Raw genomic sequence first — 27,609 nt, 5'->3', positions numbered from 1 at the left:
ACTATGCACCTTGAATATAATAGAGGTGAACAGAAATTGAAATCATATCTTCATTTAAGCAAATGACAATTACTTCTCTGTTAGTCAGGAATACTGATTGTAAGCATTAATATGATTTATGAATTCCACAGCATGTGACATTTTAAGAATGTTAAGAAAATGATCCTACATAAGATAAATATATTTTTAACTGTTGCCTTTCCATTAAGAAAAATAAACTAGTTTTTAGTATAAGTTTGCTGGTTTTCAAGAAATGTATAGTGCATATCATTATGTCAAGATAATGGCACTCGCCTTTACTTAATTTAAGAATATTTTTCTACATATTGAGAAATATTCTTAATATGTTGAGAAAAAATAAAGTACATTTTAGTATAAGTTTGCTGGTTTTCAAGAAATGTATTGCCTAGTGCATATCATTATGTCAAGATAATGGCACTCGCCTTTACTTAATTTAAGAATATTTTTCTTCATATTGAAAAATATTCTTAATTTGTTGAGAAAAAATAAACTAGTTTTTAGTATAAGTTTGCTGGTTTTCAAGAAATGTATTGCCTAGTGCAGGGGTGCCCATTACATCGATCGCGAGCTACCGGTCGATGGCGGAGGGTGTGTCAGTCGATCGCCAGCCAGGCATTAAAAAAATAGTCCTAAAAATGAGCGATCATAAATCTTCACTATGACGTCACTTTCGTCACTTGATTGACATTTACGGCACCCGAGGGTCTTCTGCGATGACGCTGGCTGCTGCCAGCTCATTATTAAGAAAAAATGACCGACAGTAAGGCGAGAAACACTTTTTATTTCAACAGACTCTGGCGCCGTACCTGTCGTCAAAACTCCAAAGACCGACTGCACAGTTGCACAATAAAAGCTCTGCTTCATCCTGCCTGCGCTAACAAAATAAGAGTCTCAGAAAGCTGGCGTGCACAAGCTAGCAAGCTACGGAGTTTGCCGCCAATGTATTTCTTGTAAAGTGTATACAAAGGAGTACGGAAGCTGGACAAATAAGATGCCAAAAACCAACCACTTTCATGTGGTATTGAACAGAAAGGAGGACTTTTTTTCTCCTCCATTTGAAAATGCGGACGTTATCAGCACCATTGTCTAAATCCTATCAATGCATTTCATCAGAATCAGGTAATACACCAACTTATATTCTTGTCTTCATGAAAGAAAGGAATCTATATGTGTTAAACATGCTTGTATTATCATTAAACACCTTTAACTTGTTAACAATATTAACTATATGTGTTAAACATGCTTGTATTATCTTTAAACACCTTTAACTTGTTAACAATATTAACTATATGTATTAAACATGCTTGTATTATCTTTAAACACCTTTAACTTGTTAACAATCTTAACTATATGTGTTAAACATGCTTGTATTATCTTTAAACACCTTTAATTTATTAACAATATTAACTATATGTGTTAAACATGTTTGTATTATCATTAAACACCTTTAACTTATTAACAATATTAACTATATGTGTTAAACATGCTTGCATTATCTTTAAACACCTTTAACTTGTTAACAATATTAACTATTTGTGTTAAACATGCTTGTATTATCTTTAAACACCTTTAATTTATTAACAATATTAACTATATGTGTTAAACATGCTAGCATTATCTTTAAACACCTTTAACTTGCTAACAATATTAACTATATGTATTAAACATTCTTGTATTATCATTAAACATATTTAACTTGTTAACAATATTAACTATATGTGTTAAACATGCTTGCATTATCATTAAACACCTTTAACTTGTTAACAATATTAACTATATGTGTTAAACATGCTTGTATTATCTTTAAACACCTTTAACTTGTTAACAAAAACATATCTTTCATAAATAAGTAAATATAAATTATATATATGAATGAGGTAGATCCCCACGACTTGATCAATTGAAAAGTAGCTCGCCTGCAGAAAAAGTGTGAGCACCCCTGGCCTAGTGCATATCATTATGTCAAGATAATGGCACTCGCCTTTACTTAATTTAAGAATATTTTTCTACATATTGAGAAATATTCTTAATATGTTGAGAAAAAATAAACTAGTTTTTAGTATAAGTTTGCTGGTTCAAAGAAATGTATTGCCTAGTGCATATCATTATGTCAAGATAATGGCACTCCCATTTACTTAATTTAAGAATATTTTTCTACATATTGAGGAAATATTCTTAATATGTTGAGAAAAAATAAACAATTTTTTAGTATAAGTTTGCTGGTTTTTTTAAGAAATGTATTGCCTAGTGCAGGGGTCGGCAACCTTTACCACTCAAAGAGCCATTTTGGCAAGTTTCACACATTAAAGAAAGTAATGGGAGCCACAAAATATGTTTTTAAAATTTAAAATGAAAAACACCGCATACAAAGCTTAAACGCTTTGTGCTATGTTAACCAGGGGTCTCTGACACACGCACCGGCACGTACTTTAATGTGGAAATTTGATGTTAGTGCAGCCCGCGAGGTTTGAATGAATGTCGCTTGCGTCATATTTGCCAACCCTCTCATTTTTCCCGGGAGACTCCCGAATATCAGAGCGTGATGACACTGCATTTGGCGCCCTCTACAGTCTGCTCAATCAGTGTACCTGCTCGGCCACAAGTGGAATGCAGCTTTGGCTTGATAGCGTTATCGACAGCAAGGCTACTAAGTCAACAGCCACACATCTTACACTGACGGTACCAATACCCAGAATCCCATGCAGCCCTAACTCTTCCGCTCAACCAACGCACGGAGAGGGGGGGTTGATGTGTGGGGGGATTTGGTGGTAGAGGGGGTGTATAATGTAGACCGGAAGAGTTAGGGCTGCATGGGATTCTGGGTAATGGTTGTGTTGTGTTTATGTTGTGTTACAGTGGGATGTTCTGCAGAAATGTGTTTTTCATTCTTTTTTGGTGTGGGTTCACAGTGTGGCGCATATTTGTAACGTAACAATGTTAAAGTTGTTTGATACGGCTACCGTCAGTGTAAGCTGTGTGGCTGATGAGTAAGTATGCTTTGCTGTCTCCTGTGTGAGCAAGTAATAACAACATGCAACATGTGGCTGGACTGGCACGCTGTATGTAAATGCTATAGAGGACAATTACTGCAGTGCAATTAGGGCACGCCCTTTATATAGTAATTCGAGTGTAAATAGGATTATATTTTCCTGGGAGTAGTCTATGAGAGACACTGACATCCATAAGTCTCCTGGGAAAATCGGGGCGGTCGGCATGTATGTAGCTGAGCCGCATCAGAGTGGTCAAGGAGCCGCATGCGGCTCCGGAGCCGCGGGTTGCCGACCCCTGGCCTAGTGCATATCATTATGTCAAGATAATGGCACTTGCCTTTACTTAATTTAAGAATATTTTTCTACATATTGAGAAATATTCTTAATATGTTGAGAAAAAATAAACTAGTTTTAGTAAAAGTTTCCTGGTTTCAAGAAATGTATTGCCTAGTGCATATCATTATGTCAAGACAATGGCACAGTCTTTTGATCGTGTTTATTTGCTATTGAGAATGCATAAAAAAAAGGAAAAAAAGTGTTCTTGTCTTGCTTAAGGATTGTGAATGATAGGCAAAATTCCAAAAACGTGCAGTTCCCCTCTAGGTACTTTTTGATTACATTCAACAATATTGCGATTATAATAACAAGGCTAATTTTGGTCACAATAACCATGTTATAAAATGTTTGTATCGTTACATCCCTAACACTAACACCTGGCCCCCACTCCAGCGGCACTGAGAGTGGACTCAGCCAAACTGCCTTTAGGCAATGTTGCAATTTTCAATGCCAACAAGGAAAATTGACTCGGAAATGCAAAAATAAAACGCAATGCAACAACTAGACTGAAGTTAATATAATACGCTCATTTTAAAATGTTCCAATAAAAAAAAAAAGTGTTTTATTATTAAAATAATATTGATTTTTAAATTATATTATAATTATATCTTATTAATATTATTAACTCACACAAAAGTACCAAAAATTGGCACAGTTGAGTACAGTTATCAATTCCCAGGTACCATATCAGTTTGAATGTGAAAGGTACCCATCCCTAATCAAATCATTGGTTTCTGCAGCATGAATCATGGATCAAACAGAGGGCAAGTTTGAGCTCAGGACGTGTTATGTTGACATTTCTGCACTGCAACAGTAACCTGTTCTGTTAAGAAAAGACTCACCCGATGACTGTGTTGAAAGGGGATGGGGGGTGGTTGTAGAAAACTCATAAAACTAGAGTGGGGGATGGTGAACTTGATCTTCTAGAAGGAGTTCAAGTACGTTGGGGTCAAACTGTACCCAACACTTTATTTTCAAAAACGAATCAAGCTCACAGCAAAAGTTCAATCTCTCAAGTCTGCTAAGATGTTTTTAACACGTAATGATAGTTTCCCAACATAGTGCATCACAACCTAGTCACTCAATGGAAACGCAATATAAAAACTCATAGAAATGTTAATTTAAAACATCTATAAAAATCCTTGATCAGAAGCCTCTGTCATTCCATCATTTTGGTAAAATATAAATTAAAACTGTTAATTTTCAAATAAGCTGTTTGATTTATGAAGTTCTTCACCCAACTTTCCACATACATTAAACTGAGGACTGACGGCCTTTATGGCACCGGAGCTTCCTCCAGAGGAGACCTTGACATCCCTTGCAGAAAAACACCCTTTGGATAAACATGTCTATGAAGGTTCCTATTCATCCAGGTCGTCGTCGTCATCTCAGGGCATTCAATCGTTTGCCACTGGACTCCTTGGTTTGTCTTGGAAGACGTTTCGCCGCTCATCCGAGTAGGCTTCATCATTTCATGCTCATAGACTTAGGCCCCCTCTACACTAAGGTTATCCAGGGCAAATCCCACCTAACCTTATCCTTGTCCACACACACACAATGCCACCGTTTAAGACCCCCTCATCCCTCCGTCCGCCGGCGCAACGCAACCTAATACGCATGCGCGAAAACAAATGCGCATGTCATAGTTACCTCTGGCCTGGAAGTGTAATCTTACCCTGTGTTTCAATGTAGCCTATTGCCACATTTCTCTTAACAGTAAACCTTGCTTGCCTCACCATCAGCAGCTGTTAGACTATTGTAGTGAACCACACCTGAGCCATCATACAGATCTTTAATGGACGTATGAAAGTAAACAATGTGATAAAGAACATTTTACAACAATCAATCTAGGGATCTAGATATCTGGTCAGGACACTGTGCTTGTAGGCTGAAATTGGCGGTCGTACTTGACGGCCGCAACCACTTCATGGCGTCACAATAGTTATGGAATACAACACTAGACGTTAAAATACCAGACCATAAAATACAAAATACAAAACCAGTGAAGTTGGCACGTTGTGTAAATCGTAAATAAAAACAGAATACAATGATTTGCAAATCCTTTTCAACTTATATTCAATTTAATAGAATGAAAAGAAAAGATATTTAATGTTCGAACTGAGAAACTTAATTATTTTTTGCAAATAATCATTAATTCAGAATTTAATGGCAGCAACACATTGCAATAAAGTATGCACAGGGGCATTTTTACCACTGTGTTACATGGCTTTTCCTTTCAACAACACTCAGTAAACGTTTGGGAACTGAGGAGACACATTTTTGAAGCTTCTCAGGTGGAATTCTTTCCCATTCTTGCTTGATGTACAGATTAAGTTGTTCAACAGTACGCGGTCTCCGTTATGGTATTTGAGGCTTCATATTGTGCCACACATTTTCAATGGGAGACAGGTCTGGACTACAGGCAGGCCAGTCTAGTACCCGCACTCTTTTACTATGAAGCCACGTTGATGTAACACGTGGCTTGGCATTGTCTTGCTGAAATAAGCAGGGGCGTCCATGGTAACGTTGCTAGGATGGCAACATATGTTGCTACAAAACCTGTATGTACCTTTAGTCATTAATAGTGCCTTCACAGATGTGTAAGTTACCCATGCCTTGGGCACTAATACACCCCCATACCATCACACATGCTGGCTTTTACGCTTTGAAACATGTTGCAGGCATCAAATTCCTAATGAGCTAATATTTGCAAAAAATAGCAACATTTTCCAGTTTGAACGTTAAGTATCTTGTCTTTGCAGTCTATTCAATTGAATATAGTGTGGAACATCACAATACCCCCGAACAGGTGAGACTAGGCAGAGGGCCAGCCATCACAGTGAGAGTGTGCACCAGGCGGTCAAACTACGCCAACCTCTGGGCCTGGTCTGAAGGCAAGTACATCCCTAATTCTATTCTCAATCAGGTTGATGTGTGGCCACCTGCCCCAAAGCAGCTGTGTCAGGTTGGCAATCACTGTGTTTGCTTAAAGGCCTACTGAAAGCCACTACTAGCGACCACGCAGTCTGTTAGTTTATATATCATTGATGAAATCTTAACATTGCAACACATGCCAATACGGCCGGGTTAACTTATAAAGTGCAATTTTAAAATTCCCGCCACACTTCCGGTTGAAAAACTCCTTTGGATATGATTTATGCGCGTGACGTCACAAAATCCACGGAAGTGGTTGGACCCCATCGAACCCGATACAGAAACCTCTTGTTTTCTTCGACAAAATTCCACAGTATTCTGGACATCTGTGTTGGTGAATCTTTTGCAATTTGTTTAATGAACAATGGAGGCTGCAAAGAAGAACGTTGTAGGTGGGATCGATCGGTGTATTAGCGGCTAAGTACAATACTTACAGCAACACAACAAGGACTACTTACTACGCCTAGCCGATGCTTGCCGCCAAACCCACGGATGAAGTCCTTCGTCACGCCGTCGATCGCTGGAACGCAGGTGAGCACGGCTGTTGATGGGAAGATGAGGGCTTGCTGGCGTAGGTGGAGCGCTAATGTTTTTATCATAGTTCTGTGAGGTCCGGTTTCTAAGTTGCTAAATTAGCCTTAGCGTCGTTAGCAACAGCATTGTTAAGCCTTACCAGGCTGAGAATTTTTAACCGTGTATTTACATGTACATGGTTTAATAGTATTGTTGATCTTCTGTTTATCCTTCCAGTCAGGGGTTTATTTATTTTGTTTCTATCTTCATTTGAGAACGATGCTATCACATTAGCTCAGTAGGTAAGTGTGTCACCGATGTATTGTCGTGGAGATAAAAGTCACTTTAAATGTCCATTTCGTGTGCTCGACTCTCATTTTCAAGAGGATATAGTATCTGAGATGGTTTAAAATACAAATCCGTGATCCACAATAGAAAAAGGAGAGAGTGTGGAATCCAATGAGCCAGCTTGTACCTAAGTTACGGTCAGAGCGAAAAAAGATACGTCCATCACTGCCTCTCCAGTCCTTCACTGTAACGTTCCTCATCTACGAATCTTTCATCGCTCAAATTAATGGGGTAATCGTCGCTTTGTCGCTCCGAATCTCTCGCTCCATTGTAAACAACGGGGAATTGTGAGGAATACTAGCTCCTGTGACGTCACGCTACTTCCGGTACAGGCAAGGCTTTTTTTTATCAGCGAGCAAAAGTTGCGAACTTTATCGTCGATTTTCTCTACTAAATCCTTTCAGCAGAAATATGGCAATATCGCGAAATGATCAAGTATGACACATAGAATGGATCTGCTATTCCCGTTTAAATAAAAAAAATTCATTTCAGTAGGCCTTTAAATAGAACCTCAGTGTATGACTCATTGTGTGGCTGGCTCCCTGCTGAGAAAGGTCTGCTCCCATCGGGCGGTAAGTGTGTTGTGCAACTGAAATGTAGTTTGTAGATTAGTCAGCTAAAGGTGTAAGATGTTGGAGTTATTGAATGCTGTAATTTATTTACCTTTGTACTGATCAGAGATTTCTCTGCTCTGTGTTCCAGGCAGTTTAGGAGAATGAGATAATTTGTTTGTTTAAAGGAAAACCCCAATTGGGACGAATTTAAGTTAACCTGTTTTCAGAAGAGTGACTGAATAAAACAACGCTGCTGTGTTTGAAACTTGACAGAACTGTCTCTGGGAGGTTGGTTTGGGTTCATATGTCACAATAGGTTGAAAAGGATTTGCAAATCATTGTATTCTGTTTTTATTTACCGTTTACCGTATTTTTCGGACTATAAGTAGCAGTTTTTTTCATAGTTTTGCCGGGGGTGCGACTTATACTCAGGAGCGTCTTATGTGTGAAATTATTAACACATTACCGTAAAATATCAAATAATATTATTTATCTCATTCACGTAAGAGACTAGACGTATAAGATTTCATGGGATTTAGCGATTAGGAGTGACAGATTGTTTGGTAAACGTATAGCATGTTCTATATGTTATAGTTATTTGAATGACTCTTACCATAATATGTTACGTTAACACACCAGGCACGTTCTCAGTTGGTTATTTATGCCTCATATAACGTACACTTATTCAGCCTGTTGTTCACTATTCTTTATTTATTTGAAATTGCCTTTCAAATGTCTATTCTTGGTGTTGGCTTTTATCAAATACATTTCCCCAAAAAATGCAACTTATACTCCAGTGCGACTTATAAATGTTTTTTTCCTTCTTTATTATGCATTTTCGGCCGGTGCGACTTCTACTCCGGAGCGACTTATACTCCGAAAAATACGGTACACAACGTACCAACTTCACTGGTTTTGGGTTTTGTACAAATTATCAACTGTTACTACTTAAATTGTGTACATGTTTCCAATATGTTCAATTTATTCATGTTGAAGTACCAAATGTAGCAAGTTTTGCCTTGCCATCATATTAAAAAACAAATATTAATCTAACAATCAGCAGAGGTTTTTTGGTGTGGCTTGCGACCGAGATAAGCAGCAGGACATCAAACCCATTGACCACACACAGAAGAGGTCACGACCGCCATCATGATTATTTGACATTCTCCTCCTAAATGGATGGCGTCTAAGCGTCCGCATACCTTAACTTGTCTGAGGGGAAGATGTATACCTTGGGTTCTACAATGCACACACATCCCCAAGAAAAACAGGATCTATATTTTCAAAGGATCACTGTGGTATTTCATACTCGTCACACACACTCACTCACTCTGTGGGAGGTATTTTGGAAGTAATCACTCGGTTTCTAAACTTGTTGTGTAAGCGCCAATGGACCAAGCGTCGTAGGATAACGCTGAAAAACCTTGGCGTGCACATGGCTTCAGTAGAGACCTTGTGCTACCCTTTCACCCTCAAGAAATTCATTTCCAGGAGTGGACAATTGCAACCATTATGTTTGGGGGCATGTGTCAGCACCTCAGCTGCAGCACTTTGGCCATCTCATGTTGTGTACGCGTCTGATCAAAAGTAGGGAAAAAAACAAGCGTATTTGCAAAGCCAATGATTGAGGAAAGTACTACATTTCCAAGTAGTGTAGCATTGTTTACGCTACAGCAAACCTGGGAAAATTAAGGACATTCCCAAATATTTTTTTCAGATTTTTAAGATGGAAAGTGTAGCTGCCATTATGATGTGCAGTGATGTTTTCTAATGACCGTAAGTCTTGATCTATACAAAGTCTTTCAATGGTTGGAATATGCACTTTTGCATGATATACTAGTTACTATGGTAATCTAAGGCCCCGTTTACACAGAGTAAATCCCACCGAACCTTATCCTTGTCCACACACAACAATGCTACCGTTAAAGACCCCCTAACCACCCTCCGTCTGCCGGCGCAACGCAACTTAATACGCATGCGCGGAAAATGCGCACGTCATAGTCACCTCCAGTGTTGCTTTGTGTGCAAGTTCTTCAATGTAGCTTATCTGAACAATATCCAGTGTTGTGGTATTTCAACTAACTGGAATCCAGTGTGCTGTGGGGCCCTATTGTAGTGAATCACACCTGAGACATCATAAATTAATCAAATCTTTAAAGGCCTACTGAAATGAATTTTTTTTATTTAAACGGGAATAGCAGATACATTCCATGTGTCATACTTGATCATTTTGCGATATTGACATATTTTTGCTGAAAGGATTTAGTAGAGAACATCGACGATAAAGTTGCAACTTTTGGTCACTGATAAAAAAAGCCATGCCTGTACCGGAAGTAGCGTGACGTAGTCAATTGAAAGGCTCCTCACATTTCCCCATTGTTTTCAATGCAGCGAGAGCGATTCGGACCGAGAAAGCGACGATTACCCCATTAATTTGAGCGAGGATGAAAGATTTGTGGATGAGGAACGTTAGAGTGAAGGACTAGAGTGCAGTGCAGGACGTATCTTTTTTCGCTCTGACCGTAACTTAGGTACAAGCTGGTTCATTGGATTCCAAACTTTCTCCTTTTTCTATTGTGGATCACGGATATTCATTTTAAACCACCTCGGATACTATATCCTCTTGAAAATGAGAGTCGAGAACACGAAATGGACATTCACAGTGACTTTTATCTCCATGACAATACATCGGCGAAACACTTTAGCTACGGAGCTAACGTGATAGCATCGGGCTTAACTGCAGATAGAAACAAAAGAAATAAGCCCCTGACTGGAAGGATAGACAGAAAATCAACAATACTATTAAACCATGTGTCATGTCTGTGTTGATCATGTTTTTGTTTTGCTTGGTTTTTGGACACTTTTTAGTTCTTGTCTTCACTCCCTTGCTTTGTCACCATAGTAACCATTAGTTTCACCTGGTTCACATCCTCATGTCACGCACCTGTCTCACGTTTTCACTAATCATGTCACTAGTATTTAAGGCCATTGTTGCCAGGCAGTCGGCCTGGCGACATCACTCTTGACACACTCTCTACACACCATTACGATCCATGCCCTTTTCTTGTCAAAGTAAGTTTTTTGTTTTTTAATGCTACAGTTAGTGTTTTTGTTTCATTGATCATAGTTTCTGCCATTGTGCAAGTTTTGTGTTTATTGCTAAGTTTGTTATCTCCGCTGTGAGCGCCTTTTGTTTGTACTTTTTTTGAGTTAGAATTAAAAATGTATTTAAATTCACGTCTTGCACGCGCCAATTTTCCATTGCCTTCTGGGAGAACAAACCACGCCATAGACCCAGTCCTGACAGTAACAAAAACACTAACTGTAGCATTAATAAACAAAAAACTTACTTTGACAAGAAAAGGGCATGGATCGTAATGGTGTGTAGAGTGTGTCAAGAGTGATGTCGCCAGGCCGACTGCCTGGCAACAATGGCCTTAAATACTAGTGACATGATTAGTGAAAACGTGAGACAGATGCGTGACATGAGGACGTGAACCAGGTGAAACTAATGGTTACTATGGTGACAAAGCAAGGGAGTGAAGACAAGAACTAAAAAGTGTCCAAAAACCAAGCAAAACAAAAACATGATCAACACAGACATGACACATGGACATGTAACTACACGGTTAATGCTTTCCAGCCTGGCGAAGCTTAACAATGCTGTTGCTAACGACGCCATTGAAGCTAACTTAGCTACGAGACCTCACGGGGCTATGCTAAAAACATTAGCTATCCACCTACGCCAGCCAGCCCTCATCTGCTCATCAACACCCGTGCTCACCTGCGTTCCAGCAATCGACGGCGCTACAAAGGACTTCACCCGATCACCGATGCGGTCGGCGGCTAGCGTCGGATAGCGCGTCTGCTATCCAAGTCAAAGTCCTCCTGGTTGTGTTGCTGCAGCCAGCCGCTAATACACCGATCCCACCTACAGCTTTCTTCTTTGCAGTCTTCATTGTTCATTAAACAAATTGCAAAAGATTCACCAACACAGATGTCCAGAATACTGTGGAATTTTGCGATGAAAACAGAGCTTTTTGTATTGAATACGATGGTGTCCGAATACTTCCGTTTCAACCATTGACGTCACGCGCAAACGTCATCATATCTAGACGTTTTCAACCGGAAGTTCCCCCGGGAAATTTAAAATGTCACTTTATAAGTTAACCCGGCCGTATTGGCATGTGTTGCAATGTTAAGATTTCATCATTGATATATAAACTAGCAGACTGCGTGGTCGCTAGTAGTGGCTTTCAGTAGGCCTTTAATAAACACGTGAAAGTACACAATGTGACAAAGAACATTTGACTACAATCAATCTCGGGATCTAGATATCTGGTCAGGACACTCCTCACTCTTTTGCCTTCACCTTCATAGTCCATTAGTTTTTGGTGACTTTATATACTCTGGACCTAGACATTGAGTCCGCAACATACATGGCGGACAATAACTGATACAGTCCGCTTTGCCAGTCCAAAAGCATTCGCTGTTTCCCGTAGTCTTCAGTCGACGGCCACATACACGGGATTCTCGTTGTCTCTCCTTCGACAAATGGATGAAGTTTTTCGGACAGTAGAATCGCAGCTGACCCGGACATTGGAAAGTTCTCTTGCCGTCTGAGAAGTGTTGTATCCCAAATAGCTGCAATCGCTTTCTCTTAAGGTATTCATGTGTGATTTCCACAAGTACGTGTAGAAGAAGGAGAAACACGGGCATGTCTGGATGACGCGCCTTCATATTTCCTCTGGTTAGCTCCGAGTTTGGTGGTAGCGGGGGGTGTGTATTGTAGCGTCCCGGAAGAGTTAGTGCTGCAAGTGGTTCCGGATATTTGTTCTGTTGTGTTTATGTTGTGTTACGTTGCGGATGTTCTGCTGAAATGTGTTTGTCATTCTTGTGTGGTGTGGGTTCACAGTGTGGCGCATATTTGTAACAGTGTTACCCCGGGAGACTTTCGAGAGGGGCACTGAAAATCGGGAGGGTTGGCAAGTATGAGTATTAGCGGTGAATGCGGTGTTACAGCGGCCAGCTCTAATGTTAATTTGATATTGCCTCAAGGGCCAAATGAAATTACACGGCGGGCCAAATTTGGCCCGCGGGCCAGAGTTTGACACCCATGGTTTAAGGGGTTATCCGGCTTAGTGTAGACATAGCCTTAAATCACAGCAGCTCAGTTAGGCACCAAGCAGTGTGGGTGGGGAGCGTTTAGCGTTTCCACAGAGTGTTTCCAGAGCGAGCCTGAAATGCGGGTGTCAGGGACAGACGTGGAAGGAGATTTTTACAACAAAGTTCTAAAGCTTAGTGATATATCAGATATATCAGATTGTAGGTGGGCTTTTTTTTTACCCTTTGCGTTCATATTTCGCTGTGTTTGTTGCATTTTATATGCGGATGGAGAGGGGTTGTAACGTTCATATGTTGTCAATATTCAGTGTTTTATCGTTCATAGTTAATATTGTAAATCCCACATTCTTTATTTTCATGTACATTCTGGATGTCTCATTCAGTAAAACATTTTTAAATTCCATTCCGTTTTTTCAGGCGGTCTGTCAGAACGTTTTTAGCATTCAGTCAGACATTATTGTGAGGTTTTGTATTAGTGTTCCTAAAAATAGATATACCGGCCCCCAGACACATTGTTTTTCTCTAAATTTGGCCCCTGAGTCAAAATAATTGTCCAGGCCTGTGCTACAGTTACCTCTTAGTTTAGCTTTTAGTATATCGTTTTAACAATAATACTAATCAAATATCATCCTGGGGGCTATAGATCATTAATTCGCGGGCCGGATCTGGCCCACAGGCCTTGACTTTGACATGTATGATCTATAATCTCTGATCTAAGCTCCGATAGAAGCAGTCATGCAGCGCCTTTACTTGTGCAAAACTGGACAGACAATTATAATTTAAGTGTCCTTCAATAAGCACACATGGTTCATTAGGTCTAATAAGGGCTAATGTATTCTTAAGATGGACTGATGCAAAGTGGAAAAGTGTTCTGTGGTCTGACGAGTCCACATTTCAGATTGTTTTTGGAAACTGTGGACGTCGTGTCCTCCGAAACAAAGAGGAAAAGAACCATCAAATCATTGTATTCTGTTTTTATCTACGATTTACACAACGTGCCAACTTCACTGGTTTTGGGTTTTGTACATAAGTATTTACAGCTTTTGCCTTGAAGCTTGAAAGTGAGCTCAGATGCATCCTGTTTAAACTGATCATCCTTAAGATGTTCCCACGGCTTAATTGGAGTCCAGCTGTGGTATATTCAGTTGGTTAGACATGATTTGGTAAGGCACACATCCGTCTATATATAAAGTTCCACACTTGACAGTGAATGGCAGCGCACAAACCAACAATGAAGTTGAAGGAATTATCTTTAGACCTCCAAGACAGGATTGTCTCAAGGCACATATCTGGAGAAGAGTACAGAAAAATATCTGCTGCGTTGAAGGTCCAATGAGCACAGAGGCCTCCATCATCAGTAAATGGAAGACATTTGGAACCACCAGGACTCTAAACTGAGCAAATCGGGGTAGAAGGTCCCTACGGAGGCAGGTGACCAAGAACCCGTTGGTCATTCTGACAGAGCTACAGATTTTCTCTGTGGAGAACCTTACAGAAGGACAACCATCTCTGCAACAATCCACCAATCAAGCCTGTATGACAGAAGCCATTCCTTCATAACGGTTTGCCAAAATGAAGTTGAAAGATTCTTGGACCATGAGAAACAAAATTCTCTGGTCTGATGAGACAAAGCTTGAACTCCCTGGCGTGAATGCCAGGCATCATGTTTGGAGGAACCCAGTGAAGCATGTTGGTGGCAGCATCATGCTGTGAGGATGTTTTTCAGCAGCAGGAACTGGGCGTCTAGTCAGGATAGAGGAAAAGATGAATGCAGCAATTTACAGAGACATCCCAGATTAAAACCTGCTCCAAAGCGCTCTTGAACTCTGACTGGGTCAACAGCTCATCTTTCAGCAACGACCCTTACCACAAAGCCAAAATATCAAAGGAATGGCGTCAGGACAACTCTTGAGTGGCCTCACCAGAGCCCAGACTTGAATCCAATCTTTGGATAGTTCTGGAGTAAGTGTTGCCCTGGTGTATCAACAAATTGGAAGACGCTGGCAGCTGTTCAAGGTACCCCAAAGCTGACACAAAAGATTGAAGGATGGGCAGAGGTGTGGGCACTCAGACTTTTGTGATTTTAGACTAAATTGCAAACTGGACAACATCTCGGAGACGCCGTCTGCTCTGCATGACAAAGTATGATGAATTTGAGGACCAGAAATAGACCATTAGAGTAAAAAGTTAAAATTTGTTTTCGCTCGCTTAATAACAAAAACTGTAATTTGGATTGTTTTCCCTGACTAGAACGACATGGCAAGCTTGTTGCTTTAAAAGTTTCCTAAAAGGACAGTGCAGCGAAGACGCTACACACTCCTTCCCTGCCTCTTATGGACACACACTTATTGTTGGTCGACTTTATTTGGACTGAGGTGCTGTTTTCACGTTTGGTAGTGCACCAGGGTCATGGAACAAAGCCACTCTGCAGGCGTGCACACACGTATTAAAGACAGTACAGGCCAAAAGTTTGGACACACCTTTTCCTCATTCAATGCGTTTTCTTTATTTTCATGACTATTTCCATTGTAGATTGTCACTGAAGGCATCAAAACTATGAATGAGTTATGTACTTAACAAAAAAAAGGTGAAATAACTGAAAACATGTTTTATATTATAGTTTCTTCAAAATAGCCACCCTTTGCTCTGGTTACTGCTTTGCACACTCTTGGCATTCTCTCGATGAGCTTGAAATGGTTTTCACTTAACAGGTGTACCTTATCAGGGTTGATTGGTGGAATTTCTTGCTTTACCAATGGGGTTTGGGACCATTAGTTGTGTTGTGAATGAGAAGGTGTGTCCAAACTTTTAGCCTGTACCGTATATATAATGAAAAACTTTTTTTTTTGGAAGTGTTGTGAACGCAGCGCGCTGGGACGAATGTCCGCGTGTGCCCAATAGAAATGAGGCAGCCAGCCAGGCACAGAAGAGAACTCTCCATAGCAACACCGCTGTAACTTTCACTCATTGAGAAATGTTTCTCTGCTTCCATCAAGCCCGGTCGATGTCCCGCCCCCGAGAGCCATACGCCGCACCTTGATTGGTAGGCTTGTTCAGCTCCACACTAGGGTTGTACGGTATACCGGTACTAGTATAGTGTCGCGGTACTAATGAATCAAAAACGGTACTATACTCTGTTTGAAAAGTACCGGTTCCCAACGGACATCATGACATTGCTGGGTTTACGAGCAGAGGAGCATGTTCGGCAGCGCACAATCACGGAGTACTTACAAAGCAGACACAGTGTGTAGATCAGGGGTCACCAACCTTTTCGAAACCAAGAGCTACTTCTTGGGTACTGATTAATGCGAAGGGCTACCAGTTTGATACACACTTAAATAAATTGCCAGAAATAGCCAATTTGCTCAATTTACCTTTAACTCTATGTTATTATTAATAATTAATGATATTTATCTTTGTGGAAACACTGATCATCTTAATGATTTCTCATGGCTAGCTAGCTAGCAGCGCACGTCCATCCCCGTCTATCCCGGCAGTGTTTTAGCTATCTAAATCACTAATCCTCGTCTCCATGGCGACGAATAAAGTGCCAGAAATAGCCAATTTGCTCAATTTACCTTTAACTCTATGTTATTAATAATAATTAATGATATTTATCTTTGTGGAAACACTGATCATCTTAATGATTTCTCACAATAAATATATATAGAAACAGATAAATATCAATATGCAACACTTTATTTTTACATTTTCTCTAAGTGCACATTTTTCCAAATTGAACATTTTCAAATGATCACTTCTAAGACAGTCTTGTGAAATCACAATATCCCATTTTAACTAGCTAGCCACTAACATTTTTGAACAAATCACAAATTACTTTGCACCATGTTTGTACAAATAATAACTCATGTAAAATACAAAAGTCAACTCTCAAATTTTTAAATAAATCATGTCACACTTTGAACTGGACACCAAATCTATTATCTGTTTCTTTGTCAGTTAGTGAAGACCAAGTCTTTAAAAGATTTTCTTGGATTTTTAAATTTTATTTGAGTTTTGTCTCTCTTAGAATTAAAAATGTCGAGCAAAGCGAGACCAGCTTGCTAGTAAATAACATTTAAAAAATAGAGGCAGCTCACTGGTAAGTGCTTGTCAAGTGTTTTGCTTTTTTCACTGTGCTTATCCCGCACTTGAAGGGATGTACCAATGCTGAATGTGGCTTCTGGATTTCACTCAAAAGACCAGACCGTAGTTACTTTTTTCCTTTTATTTTCCTTTAGTTTGCAACAGTTTTTCCAATGAAGAAACAGCTTCTTTTTTCTTCTTTAGTCTTTTTAGCAGTCTTTAGCAGTGTTAGTAGAATTTAGTAGACTTAAGTTTCTTTAGCTGTCATTAGCTGTCTTTAGTAGCCTTTAGCTTCTTTAGTAGGTGAAAAACCTTTAAAGGCCTACTGAAATGAATTTTTTAAATTTAAACAGGGATAGCAGATCTATTCTATGTGTCATACTTGATCATTTCGCGATATTGCCATATTTTTGCTGAAAGGATTTAGTATAGAACAACGACGATAAAGATTGCAACTTTTGGTATCTGATAAAAAAAGGCTTGCCCCTACCGGAAGTAGCGTGACGTAGTCAGTTGAACATATACGCAAAGTTCCCTATTGTTTACAATGATGGCCGCATGAAGTGAGAGAGATTCGGACCGAGAAAGCGACAATTTCCCCATTAATTTGAGCGAGGATGAAAGATTTGTGGATGAGGAAAGTGCAAGTGAAGGACTAGTGGGGAGTTGAAGCTATTCAGATAGGGAAGATGCTGTGAGAGCCGGGGGTGACCTGATATTCAGCTGGGAATGACTACAACAGTAAATAAACACAAGACATATATATACTCTATTAGCCACAACACAACCAGGCTTATATTTAATATGCCACAAATTAATCCTGCATAAAAACACCTACGTCTTTGTTATGCTAACTCCTAGCTCCTCTGCTAGCTCCTAGCTCCATAGAACACGCCAATACAATTCAAAACCTGATCAACACACACAATCACTCAGCCCAAAAGACCGTTCACCTAACCCAAGGTTCATAAAGCTTATATATTTTTAAAAAGTTGCGTACATACGCAAAAAAAAGTTGCGCACATACGGTCAAGCGATCAAATGTTTAGAAGCCAAAGCTGCATACTCACAGTAGCACGTCTGCGTCTTTGTCATCCAAATCTAAGTAATCCTGGTAAGAGTCTGTGTTGTCCCAGTTCTCTACAGGCGTCTGTGTATCGAAGTCAAAAGTCCTCCTGGTTAGAGTCTCTGTTATCCGAGTTCTTCCATCTTGACTGCATCTTTCGGGAATGTAAACAAAGAAGCGCCGGCTGTGTACTGTTGTTGCTGACTACGTTCGAAAAATACGTCCATTTCGCACCGACAACTTTCTTCTTTGCTTGCTCGGCTTCCTTCTCCATAATGCAATGAACATGATTGAAACAGATTCACGAACACAGATGTCCAGAATACTGTGGAATTATGAAATGAAAACAGAGCTTTTTCGTATTGGCTTCAATGTGGAAGGCATACCCGTGTTCCCCGGTCTACGTCACGCGCATACATCATCCTCAGAGGCGTTTCGAACCGGAAGTTTAGCGGCAAATTTAAAATGTCACTTTATAAGTTAACCCGGCCGTATTGGCATGTGTTATAATGTTAAGATTTCATCATTGATATATAAACTATCAGACTGCGTGGTCGGTAGTAGTGGCTTTCAGTAGGCCTTTAAGGACAAAACACCACAAGATTAACATGCTGTAAAAAAGCAATCAATTATCAATCCCATAATTTACAATTATTAATTAGGCTATCAAACACTTAACAATTAAACAAGTGCAAGAAAATGGATTAATATTTTCCCTTTAAGTTCATTCAGATTTGAAATAAATAGTCTCAACATAAATGCACCAAGATACATATAAAATACATTTCACACCAGAAACACAATAGATAAATGCAGCAGAAACCCCAATATGCAAACACATAAATACCTAACCAATTAACCACCTATTTTAGATACATATTTAAAATCCATATCCAATATAAATATATTATTAATTTAGCAGTGAAACACTCAATCTTAAACGCTGTCTACTGGTAGAAAAATACCCCTTTTCTATGCCCTCACTAGCAGCCAATGATCCAACACAGTTAAATCCAACACTTTAAGTTGAGCGACTTCACCCTCCTGATGAAGCAAACTGCTCCAACATTTATCAAACTAAGCAAAGAATATCAACACTTCCTTACCAAACAACAGTTACACAAAACACCGTGTGTATTTAGCCTCCAGACTAAGCACGCTACATGCACACAACTCCCCCCACCCCCGTCTCACCAGCGCAACAGGTGCGCCACACCCACAAAGAGAAATAAAGTGCTGTCCGTTCAGCTTTTGGTTTTGGTACACTTTTGGCACAACTCTGTGTTATCTGTAATGAACCAAACCTTTCTCCACTCTGCGCTGGCGTCTTTTGTACTCCTTGATTGGACACAGCTGTCTAATTACCGGGCTCGCGCACCAGCAGGCGAGACGGGAGCGCGCCGCGTTATACCTGCGCGTGAACGTAAACTGATAATAAAGCCGAATTATATACATTTCCTGGGGTTGCCTAGGTGAATAGGGATGTGGATGTGCTCTAAAATAAAATATAATTTTATTAAGTGGGGTTTGGCTGGTTGCCAAGCAGCCGCAGTTAGGCGCTCGCGCATCAGCTGACGAGACAGCTGTTCGCCGCTACAGTGCTGCTATTTGAGCTATTTTTAGAACAGGCCAGCGGGCTACTCATCTGGTCCTTACGGGCGACCTGGTGCCCGCGGGCACCGCGTTGGTGACCCCTGGTGTAGACAGAAAACGGAGAACGGACGCATTTTGGCTTAAAAAGTAAAGATTAAGGTGAAGTTATAACACTGAAACGCCCTCAGGAAGAGGTGCTTTAAGACATGGCTAGCTAGCTAGCAGCGCACGTCCATCCCCGTCTATCCCGGCAGTGTTTTAGCTACTTCTAAATCACTAATCCTCGTCTCCATGGCGACAAATAAAGTGAGTTTCTTCCAAGTATCATCACTGCAGGACGAGGAATAGCTAAACATGCTTCACTACACATCGTAGGAGGATACAGTAGCTCACCGCTAACAAAAGCTACCGCGCCTGAATGTAAACAAACGCCATGGGTGGATCTACACCTGACATCCACTGTAATGACACCAAGTGCAATAGCGTATATCGAGTCGATACTACTATAATTACATCAATATCTTTTATAGTCACAAAATGTTTTTTCCTTTTCTTTAAATTTACATTATGTTTATAAACTGGACACATGAGGACTTTGAATATGACCAATGTATGATCCTGTAACGACTTGGTATCGGATCGATACCCAAATTTGTGGTATCATCAAAACTAATGTAAAGTATCAAAGAAGAGAAGAATAAGTGATTATTACATTTTAACAGAAGTGTAGATAGAACATGTTGAAACGGAAAATAAGCAGATATTAACAGTAAATGAACAAGTATATTAATAATTAGGGATGTCCGATAATATCGGCCTGCCGTAATATCAGAAATTATCGCTATTGTTTTTTTAATTATCGGTATCGTTTTTTCAACATAAAAAACACAAGATACACTTACAATTAGTGCACCAACCCAAAAAACCTCCCTCCCCCATTTACACTCATTCACACAAAAGGGTTGTTTCTTTCTGTTATTAATATTCTGCTTCCTACATTATATATCAATATATATCAATACAGTCTGCAAGGGATACAGTCCGTAAGCACACATGCTTGTGCGTGCTGCTGCTCCACTAATAATACTAACCTTTAACAGTTCATTTTACTCATTTTCATTAATTACTAGTGATCAAGGGGATGGGTCAAATGCAGAGGACAAATTTCACCACACCTAGTGTGTGTGTGACAATCATTGGTACTTTAACTATGTAACTGTTTTTATATTGTTTTACTTTCTTTTTTATTCAAGAAAATGTTTTTAATTTATTTATCTTTTATTTTATTTTATTTTTTAAAAAGGACCTTATCTTCACCATACCTGGTTGTCCAAATTAGGCATAATAATGTGTTAATTCCACGACTGTATATATGGGTATCGGTTGATATCAGTATCGGTAATTAAAGAGTTGGACAATATCGGATATCGGCAAAAAGCCATTATCGGACATCCCTATTAATAATCCATTTTTACAGCTTGTCCTTTAGAATGTGTACAAAATAATAGGTGTATAAATGACACAATATGTTACTGCATAGACTAATTAGGAGCCTTTGTTTGTTTACTTACTACTAAAACACAAGTTGTCTCTTTATGTTCACTATTTTATTTAAGGACAAACTTGCAAAAAGAAACATATGTTTAATGTACCCTAAGATTTTTTGTTAAAATAAAGCTAATAATGCCATTTCTTTGTGGTCTCCTATATTTAGAAAAGTATCGGAATACATTTTGGTACCGGTACCAAAATATTGGTATTGGGACAACCCTACTCCGCACTCAACACTTTAGATTTCCAATCATATAAAACTTGCAGGCCGCACGAACATTAAACTTACATGTTAAGGTGGGGGACGCAAAATATCGTCTCAGGGGGCGCAATCGGCCCGCGGGCTGTGAGTTTGTGACCCCTGCCCTGCATAAAGTCCAAGTACCAGCAGTGGTACTCGCACCACAGTTTGAGAATCCCTGCTTTAAACTAGATACCATGCAAAGGCTGTCCTTACTGCTCATATGCTGCATAGGCATGACATCATGTTAGGATTGGCTCATGTTAAGCAGTTATGTAATAAATATTAAACAAATTAATGGCGGACAGACAAATCCTTCAGTGATAACTTCATAACAGAGGGACTATTCAAATCCCAGTGCACATGATGAAATACTCTATACGGAAACGAACACCGGTCGCTGGAAAGAAGCCTGATAACTTCCAGAATACTACTGGGATTCCCTTAAGTACTGACCTCTCCGCGCCCTCTATCCAAGTCCTGCTCAGTATAAATGTTGTATCGCTGTGTACAAACCCTGTTTCCATATGAGTTGGAAAATTGTGTTAGATGTAAATATAAACGGAATACAATGATTTGCAAATCCTTTTCAACCCATATTCAATTGAATGCCCGACGACGTTTCTGGGTGTTGTTGATAAACGGTTTTCGCCTTGCATAGGAGAGTTTTAACTTGCACTTACAGATGTAGCGACCAACTGTAGTTACTGACAGTGGGTTTCTGAAGTGTTCCTGAGCCCATGCGGTGATATCCTTTACACACTGATGTGGCTTGTTGATGCAGTACAGCCTGAGGGATGGAAGGTCACGGGCTTAGCTGCTTACGTGCAGTGATTTCTCCAGATTCTCTGAACCCTTTGATGATATTACGGAGCGTAGATGGTGAAGTCCCTAAATTCCTTGCAATAGCTGCTTGAGAAAGGTTTTTCTTAAACTGTTCAACAATTTGCTCAGGCATTTGTTGACAAAGTGGTGACCCTCGCCCCATCCTTGTTTGTGAATGACTGAGCATTTCATGGAATCTACTTTTATACCCAATCATGGCACCCACCTGTTCCCAATTAGCCTGTTCACCTGTGGGATGTTCCAAATAAGTGTTTGATGAGCATTCCTCAACTTTATCAGTATTTATTGCCACCTTTCCCAACTTCTTTGTCACGTGTTGCTGCCATCAAATTCTAAAGTTAATGATTATTTGCAAAAAAAAAATGTTTATCAGTTTGAACATGAAATATGTTGTCTTTGTAGCATATTCAACTGAATATGGCTTGAAAATGATTTGCAAATCATTGTATTCCGTTTATATTTACATCTAACACAATTTCCCAACTCATATGGAAACGGGGTTTGTATTATCATTTTAGGACTCAAAGTGACTGACTGTGTATTATCCATTTTTCTAGAGGCAGCTGTTGTCATTGAGGGAGATGTCTCCTGATGTCCTTGCTTGTTTTTCATGCTACATGTGCTTCGTCGCTAATTAGTAACGTTTAATCTCTATTTTTGTGCACCAAAGCTATTTTTGTTAACCTCCTTACTAGGGATGTCAGATCCGGATACGGTCTGATATCAGGAAAAAAGAAAGAACAAAGTATCGGATTGTATTTTACTTGCATCTAAAATCTCAGATATAAGCGTTTACTTGTGCAAAGTTTGACAGCTACGGTAGTTAACAGCTAAAAACTAGGGGTTTCAAAGTCATCACAATAATGCCGTGACGCGTGACGGTATCAAACAAAAACTTGGTGCGCGGGGCCGGCAAGATGGGGGGGCGTTGAGCGCCTTAAGCAGGAAGTGAAGTGTGTTCGCAAGATGAGAGGAATTGTTTGTTTTAGTTTTGTTGCAAACAAACAGACAAACAAAGCCTGGCGGAAAACATAACCTTTTTGGCAGAGGTAAGAAAGTCTGCGTTCCGCAAAGCAAAGTGTGCCACGTTCGTCTGGAGCGTTTCCAAGCCACCACGTGGAGGTATCCACCAAAAAAAAACTGAACACTGCGAAAAATATGAGGAAACTAGAGAAAAAGTACTTGATGAATCCTCAATGCATCATCCATTTTCTACCTCTTGTCTCTCTCGATGTCGCAGTAACTTATCTGCACTCGGGCGAAGGCAGCCTACACCTTGGACAAGTCGCCACCCCATAATCAAATATATTTGAAGCCAGCGAAGCTAAACATTAGTTTGTGAGGTATTTACATGATTAAAAGTAATAATGTTAGTTAACTTTTCTGAGAAAAAGGGTTTTCCTAACTGGTACAAAACATGTCCACTGTGGAGGACAGTGCCTCATAAAGTAAAAGTTGAAAGACACTAAAGTGAACATTATAGTTTTACATTGTCACTTTAAAGACACTTAATTGTAACTTTTTTTATATTTTCTTAAAACAGTTGATGTCCTGCACAATTATTTGCACTTAAAAATACATGTTTGTAGTAATAAATATGATTAGAACTAGAGATGTCCAATAATGGCTTTTTTGCCGATATTGTCCAACTCTTAATTACCGATTCCGATATCAACCGATACCGATATATACAGTCGTGGAATTAACACATTATTATGCCTAATTTTGTTGTGATGCCCTGCTGGATGCATTAAACAATGTAACAAGGTTTTCCAAAATAAATCAACTCAAGTTACGGAAAAAAAGTGCTAACATGGCACTGCCATATTTATTATTGAAGTCACAAAGTGCATTATTTTTTTAACATGCCTCAAAACAGCAGCTTGGAATTTGGGACATGCTCTCCCTGAGAGAGCATGAGGAGGTTGAGGTGGGCGGGGGTTGAGGTGGGGAGCAGGGGTGGCGGGGGGTATATTGTAGCGTCCCGGAAGAGTTAGTGCTGCAAGGGGTTCTGGGTATTTGTTCTGTTGTGTTTATGTTGTGTTACGGTGCGGATGTTCTTCAGAAATGTGTTTGTCATTCTTGTTTGGTGTGGGTTCACAGTGTGGCGCATATTTGTAACAGTGTTAAAGTTGTTTATACCTCCACCCTCAGTGTGACCTGTATGGCTGTTGACCAAGTATGCTTGCATTCACTTGTGTGTGTGTGAAAAGCCGTAGATATTATGTGACTGGGCCGGCACGCAAAGGCAGTGCCTTTAAGGTTTATTGGCGCTCTGTACTTCTCCCTACGTCCGTGTACACAGCGCCGTTTTAAAAAGTCATACATTTTACTTTTTGAAACCGATACCGATCATTTTGAAACCGATACCGATAATTTCCGATATGACATTTTAAAGCATTTATCGGCCGATAATATCGGCAGTCCGATGTTATCGGACATCTCTAATTAGAACATTTTAGAACAGTGGTGTTCCGTCAGGGCCAGCAAGGCCTTCACTGCTGCCCTAACATAACCAGAAATCATGATCATAATCAAAGATAAAAGTAATTTTTTATTTACTTTCCCTAAATATCTATAAGTATTCATATTCTCTTCATGTCATATTATGCTCCTTCCAGTGCTGTTGTTTTTAGTTCATAGAGTTTTTATCCAATCAGAATTCAGCTAGCTTATGTTGCCATGCTGTGAAAAATCTGCCCGAGGTCTTCAGAATCAACAATGCGGGCGTCCGTGCACTGTAAGTGAACGGCGACATACAGTTGATAGACAGTTGCGACAGACTTATCTGCACTCTAAACTACCTTTTTTCAATTTGTTGAAGAGGTTCATTTAGCCTACTAATGTGTATTTATAAATGGTTGATTTTTATAGGCTATAAGATAGCTGAAACTTGTCAGGTACAAAACTTCACCTTAATAGCCTATATAAATCAACCATTTATAAATACCTTTTTTCAAGTTCAAAAAAATTCCAGGATTTTCCAGAATTCCTCGTTTTCCAAAGCCATATTTCCACCCTTTTTTCTGTCAACTATTCCTCCCACATTTTTCAACCGTTCCACCGTCAAAACATTCTTCTGAATCAGGACAAAAAACGAAGTTCTTTTTTTAACTGGATAAATTCCCGGGTTTTCCCGAAATTCCAGGAATTCCGTAATACCATTTCTCAATTCAACATGTTACTACTTCAACATTTCTCGAACCAATTTGAAAAATTCCAACACCAACCATTTCAACTCATTCAGACCATTGAAGTTGTGTTTTTTTTACCATTTTCAAAAAAAATTCCATTGAAATCAATGGGACATTCTTCAAAGTTCCACAACTCCCACATTTTTCATCTGATTCAAACTGTTCCAACTTCAAAATATTCACCCTGTTCAGGAATTGTGTGCTCTACTTCAACAATTCTAAGACAATTCCAGGATTTCAGTTCAACTTCAGCATTGGAGCATTCACACGCAATCCCTTCAGGAATTGCCTCATTTAGTTTGTATTGGCTTTTGTGTTTTCTCTCTTGAACAAAACGCAGTCGTGTCGTCTGCAAATAATACAAACTTTAAGTCCTTTATAACGTTACAAATGTTGTTTATATAAAGTTGAACAATTTTGGTCCCAGTATTGATACCTGGGTTACGCCTCAAGATATCACTAGCTGTTGACATAATTTCTTCTATCTTCACATATTGCTTCCTGTTGGTTAAGTAGCTTCTTACCCAGTTCAAGGCCAATCCTCTAATTTCATATCGTTCTTATTTGTTTATCAAGATATTATGATTAATTGTGTCGAATGCTTTTGTTAGCAGCTGCATTTTTTTAACCTTTTATTGCATTGGTAATTTCCTTTATTTTGATTAAGAAAAAATTAAGATAAAACAATTCACAGAAGAAAAAATAAGAACACATGCTTTTCATTTTGAGTTTTATAATTCCTTGGTTGCTCTTATGAGTGCCTTCTACAGCAAGGTTTTTATTTTGTGTTCTTAAGAACATACTGGTTGTATTTTAAATGTGTTCTCACTTAACATCGACTTCTTATGGTCCATTTGTAAGCTAGGACAATCTGTTTCCACGCCATTTTGTGCGACGGCCCCTGTGGCTCTCACGCTAGCTTGTGTTGTTGACGATACTTGTTTGTTTACTTTTGTATCTTTATACTGTACTCTCATTGGCTGCAACTTCAAGCACACCTGCACAAAGGAGGTATAATGTACAGCAAGAGCTGTAGCAACACTTCTACCTCTACTTTAGTTTTTTGTCATTGTTTCTTTTAGAAAATCACCAGTTGTTATATCTTTGTAACTGTTTTGGATTCTTGTTTGCTTTTCCCCTGTGTGTGGTACTTAAAGGGAAACTACATTTTTTTTTTTTTTTAATGGCCTATGATTGATTCTCCTTTGTAAGACATGTTTTTCTTTTTTAAATGCATTCTAAATTTGTTGTTTTTATTTTTATTGTCTGCATTTTAATTTTGCTTTTATTTTCTTTCATTTCACTTTGTTGTCTGTGAAGCACTTTGAGTCTGCCTTGTGTATGAAAAGCGCTATACAAATAAAGTTGCCTTGCCTTGCCTTGCCTAAATATTAAATAAATGCGATCAAAAGTCTGCTTACAAAGGAATCGCTCTCTTTTGCCTATTAGGCCCTTAAAAAACCTCCAAACACCCCTATTGAGGTTTTATATACATTATGTAAATATATATGTAATGTAGTAACAGGCATTCATTTAAAAAATTCATCATGACGTTCGCTTTATTTTAACGTCTCTGATTATTACTCACTGCAGACTTTATGAGAGCCAACAAACATAATAAAACATCACTTACTGTACAATGTCTGCTGTCATTAGGATGCCGACTGATAGAATTTTGTTATATTCCTGTTTAGATGAAAAATGACTTAATCCTCGCGAAGAAAATGGCGGTGGAACCAAGCGCAGACCAAGGTCTTTCCGTGTCGTTCTCGCCATTACCGGGTCTAAATTGGCTGTCAAAGTTGACCAACTCGTCCTTGTGACATTTAGAAAAAATCCTGACTTTTTGACACTTGGAAAAAATCCTAACTTTTGACACTTACAAAAAACCCTTACTTTTTGACACTTGGGAAAAAATCCAGACTTTTTGACACTTAGAAAAAATTCCGACTTTTTGACACTGAAAAAATCCAGACTTTTTGACACTCGGAAAAAATCCAGACTTTTTGACACTTAGAAAAATTCCAGATTTTTTGACACTCGGAAAAAATCCCGATTTTTTGACACTTAGAAAAAATCCCGACTTTTTGATACTAAGAAAAAATCCCAATTTTTTGACACTTAGAAAAAAAATCCCGATTTTTTGACACTTAGAAAAAATCCCGGATTTTTGACACTTTTTGACACTTAGAAAAAATCCCGACTTTTTGAC

General features: G+C 39.2%; 1 protein-coding gene across 1 annotated transcript in view; it reads left to right on the top strand.

Moving 5' to 3' along the window:
• LOC133641200 (uncharacterized) overlaps window positions 1-27,609 on the top strand; it is a 130,191-nt gene that overhangs the window by 2,270 nt on the left and 100,312 nt on the right. The window lies entirely within an intron of this gene.

This window comes from Entelurus aequoreus, linkage group LG23 (assembly GCF_033978785.1).
Source record: "Entelurus aequoreus isolate RoL-2023_Sb linkage group LG23, RoL_Eaeq_v1.1, whole genome shotgun sequence".
NCBI classification, from domain to species: domain Eukaryota; kingdom Metazoa; phylum Chordata; class Actinopteri; order Syngnathiformes; family Syngnathidae; genus Entelurus; species Entelurus aequoreus.
The sequence above is the reverse complement of the archived record's forward strand: the minus strand, read 5'-3'. Positions and strand labels throughout refer to the sequence as shown.